The sequence below is a fragment of the Haliotis rufescens genome, unplaced genomic scaffold (genome assembly GCF_023055435.1).
Source record: "Haliotis rufescens isolate VD_foot unplaced genomic scaffold, xgHalRufe1.0.p SCAF_87, whole genome shotgun sequence".
In the NCBI taxonomy this organism is placed as follows: domain Eukaryota; kingdom Metazoa; phylum Mollusca; class Gastropoda; order Lepetellida; family Haliotidae; genus Haliotis; species Haliotis rufescens.
The window spans coordinates 678993-683721 of record NW_025964380.1 but is presented as its reverse complement, the minus strand read 5'-3'; the positions used below and the strand labels follow the sequence as shown (position 1 = coordinate 683721).

Here is a 4729-nt window from a genome sequence, read left to right as displayed (position 1 = left end):
GAGTTGATTCTGGTTAGGATGAAATGTTTGATAGCGGCAGAGGATATTAAGACTTTCTAAATGATGAAAACCTTTTCTTCTAGATCAACAAAATGATATGAAAGAAGAAAGAAATGATGAAGCGTAAGTGTAACTGTTATCGAAGACAGAACGCACAGAAACATATTTGCACACACACATACACACACACAGACGCACGCACGCACGCACGCACGCACGCACGCACGCACACTCACGCAAAACAAACACACACATTCTTTTGGAAGCACACACACACACAAAGCAAATTTGTACTTTTTGACGTTTGTTGAAAATTATTTCAGTCTTTGGTCTTCCATATGAGTTATTGCTGTTCTCCTTCCAGCTTACCAGTTGATCAAAACACGACAGGCAACAACACAGGTATGCTTTTCAAGTAATTTATTATTATTCGAATAACACGGTACTAGAATTAAAACTGATTTTGGAAGCATACTGTAGCTGTACTGTATGTTGTAACTGTTGAACAGGACCTTATTCTAACCCATGGTTCGTTGGCTATTGACGCACTTGTGCCACACACGCAATCCTCCATGGTTATTAAACAGATGGTACATACTGAGGGTTATAACGGTCCCATGACATCTCGCAAATCAACCTGAGCGACAGTTACCCTTGTCACATCCTATTTACGTGCCGTATTTCCGTGTTCCCTCATTGTGTATGTTTCAGTGGAAAATGACTTGTATGAAGGGTCACGCGATGTCCAACCAATGATCGCAGCTGAGAATCAGGAGGATGACTTTATGTTGTCAGGTACCTGCATGCTAGCATGTATCTCTAAACGTTACAGAATCAGAAGAAAGTGCGATTTGAAATCAGTCCACAATGATCCACTCTCCTACATATGTGCTTAATCATTGCACGTTCATAAATGGATATGTTTTCTTGGCTAATGATATTTGCAGTATTCCTTTAAACATTATACTGTTTCACCAGATGCATACGCGAGTGCTGACCTGCCAGTGACGAACACGTGCACACCACGGGAGGAGGTTCCATCTGATGACGTCAACTTAGAGAACCTGTAAGTATAACTGTTATTCGAAACAGAACGCACAGAAACATATTTGCACACACACACACACACACACACACACACACACACACACACACACACACACACACACACACACACACACACACACACACACACACACACACACACACACGCAAAACAAACACACACCTTCTTATGCAAGAACACACACACACAGCAAATTTGTACTTTTTGACGTTTGTTGAAAGTTATTTAAGTCTTTGGTCTTCCATATAAGTTATTGCTGTTCTCGTTCCAGCTCACCAGTTTATCAAAACACGACAGGCAATATCACAGGTATGCTTTTCAATTGATCATAATTCGAATAACACGGTATTAGAAATAAAACTGATATTGGAAGTATACTGCAGCTGTACTGTAGCTGACAGTTACCCTTGTCACATCCTATTTACGTGCCGTATTTCCGTGTTCTCTCATTGTGTATGTTTCAGTGGGAAATGACTTGTATGAAGGGTCACGCGTTGTCCAACCAATGAACGCAGCTGAGAATCAGGAGGATGACTTTATGTTGTCAGGTACCTGCATGCTAGCATGTATCTCTAAACGTTACAGGAATCAGAAGATAGTGCGATTTGAAATCAGTCTACAATGATCCCTCTGCTGTATATGTGCTTAATCATTAAACTTTCATAAATGGATATGTTTTCTTGGCTAATGATATTTGCAGTATTCCTTTAAACATCATACTGTTTCACCAGATGCATACGCGAGTGTGGACATGCCACTGACGAACACGTGCACACCACGGGAGGAGGTTCCATCTGATGACGTCAACTTAGAGAACCTGTAAGTGTAACTGTTATTCCAGACAGAACGCACAGAAACATATTTACCCACACACACACACACACACACACACGCAAACACACACACGCAAAACAAACACACACCTTCTTATGCAAGCACACGCACACAAAGCAAATTTGTACTTTTTGACGTTTGTTGAAAGTTAATTCAGTCTTTGGTCTTCCATATAAGTTATTGCTGTTCTCGTTCCAGATCACCAGTTTATCAAAACACGACAGGCCAGCTAGGCAACAACACAGGTATGCTTTTCAATTATTTTATTATTATTCGAATAACACGGTATTAGAATAAGATCTGATTTTAAAAGCATACTGTAGCTGTACTGTATGTTGTAACTGTTTAACAGGCCCTTATTCTAACTCATGGTTCGTTGGCTATTGACGCACTTGTGCCACACACGCAATCATCCATGGTTATTAAACAGCTGATACATACTGAGGGGTATAACGGTCCCATGACATCTCGCAAATCAACCTGAGCGACAGTTACCCTTGTCACATCCTATTTACGTGCCGTATTTCCGTGTTCCCTCATTGTGTATGTTTCAGTGGAAAATGACTTGTATGAAGGGTCATGCGATGTCCAACCAATGAACGCAGCTCAGAATCAGGGGGATGACTTGATGTTGTCAGGTACCTGCATGCTAGCATGTATCTCTAAATGTTACAAGAATCAGAAGATAGTTGCGATTTGAAATCAGTCTACAATGATCCCTCTGCTATATATGTGCTCAATCATTGCACGTACATAAATGTATATGTTTTCTTGGCTAATGATATTTGGAGTATTTCTTTAAACATCATACTGTTTCACCAGATGCATACGCGAGTGCTGACATGCCAGTGACGAACACGTGCACACCACGGGAGGAGGTTCCATCTGATGACGTCAACTTAGAGAACCTGTAAGTGTAACTGTTATTCCAGACAGAACGCACAGAAACATATTTACACCCACACCCCCACACACCCCCCACCCCACACACACACACACACACTCACGCAAACACACACGCAAAACAAACACACACATTCTTATGCAAGCACACACACACACAGCAAATTTGTACTTTTTGACGTTTGTTGAAAGTTAATTCAGTCTTTGGTCTTCCATATAAGTTATTGCTGTTCTCGTTCTAGCTCACCAGTTGATCAAAACACGACAGGCAACAACACAGGTATGCTTTTCAAGTAATTTATTATTATTCGAATAACACGGTATTAGAATAAGATCTGATTTCGGAAGCATACTGTAGCTGTACTGTATGTTGTAACTGTTTAACAGGCCCTTATTCTAACTCATGGTTCGTTGGCTATTGACGCACTTGTGCCACACACGCAATCCTCCATGGTTATTAAACAGCTGATACATACTGAGGGGTATAACGGTCCCATGACATCTCGCAAATCAACCTGGACGACAGTTACCCTTGTCACATCCTATTTACGTGCCGTATTTCCGTGTTCTCTCATTGTGTATGTTTCAGTGGAAAATGACTTGTATGAAGGGTCACACCAATGAACGCAGTTGAGAATCAGGAGGATGACTTTATGTTGTCAGGTAACTGCATGCTAGGATGTATCTCTAAAATTTACAAGAATCAGATGATTACACGTACATAAATGGACATGTTTTCTTGGCTAATGATATTTGTAGTATTCATTTAAACAATATACTGTTTCACCAGATGCAAACATACAGAGGTTCAACGTGGTGAGGCACATCAGTAATGCATGCTCTTGTAGTTCACCTCATATTTTTAATGTCGAAGTCTAGATCTGATTCTTTCTATCTATTTTACTCCTTTTTTTCTATGTTAAAGAAAATGTAGTCATAAATGAAGCTACGTGTAGTGAGATTCTGCTTAAAATTGATCTTCAGCACCCCATGCTTGTCGAAAGAGGCGGCTAACGGTTTCGGGTGATCAGATTCGTTGACCCATGTCATGGTATATCACTTGCGTGGGTCGATGCTCATGAGGTCAAGCGCTGGATTGACCGCTCTAGACTCGGCAATTTGCAGACCGCCATCATATAGCTGGAATAGTGCGGAGTGCGGCGTTAAACAGCAAATAAACAAAAATGTATGATGCACGTTAAATACCCAATGTGTGAACGTCAGTTTCAGACATATACGCTGAAGTACAGAAACCCTAGGAAAAGAAACAAAAGGACTGAACTGCCTCCCTTCAATTCGTAGGTCCTGCAGGGCTGTCGGCAATCGTCTCCAGCGGGCCAGATCTTCAACCTTGTTGAATCTGTCTTCACTGGTGAGAAGGCGTGCACCCGACGGCAGCACATATCCAATACTTCGTTTCATTGTGTACGCTTCTGCGACAAAATCTATACCCGTCACAGTACTGTTGCTGTCCGCCTCTCACACTCTCTATCAAAGTCAGTCTCACTTGCGCATTTGCCATTTTGGTGATATTATTGTCTCTGTGGCTTTAAGTGCTTAAGAGTTCGCCTTCTTTCTTAGCAAATTTGGCTGACCTGTCCCTCTTTGGGACTCCTGTGTGTGAGTAGGGTACACATGTCTAGTTTGGTATTCACATAATTTCTGTTTTTGTATTAACATGAATTCTATTTTCGTATATTGATATAATTTCATTTTTATCTTTGGCTGCTCCGTTTATATACGTTCGAGTAGCTGTCCATCTCTCAGAAATAGATTTAGTTAGGCCTTCGCTGTTGCATCTTTTGGCTTCAGGAGATCTATGACAGATCGCGGATCTAATTGCAGATGAGCTGTATTATTGTCAATGATAAGACTTACATAGCATGCATTTTGACACTGCTATGACTATGATTGCCACATTATGTT

The 4729-nt window shown here is 41.0% G+C and overlaps 1 long non-coding RNA gene across 1 annotated transcript; it reads left to right on the top strand.

Annotated features, from left to right (window-relative positions):
- The first annotated feature begins 368 nt into the window (after positions 1-368).
- Positions 369-1378, top strand: LOC125377286. Its single transcript, XR_007219502.1, has 4 exons — positions 369-402; positions 712-795; positions 979-1066; positions 1338-1378. It is a non-coding gene; the product is annotated as an uncharacterized LOC125377286 (long non-coding RNA).
- The last annotated feature ends 3351 nt before the right edge of the window (positions 1379-4729 follow it).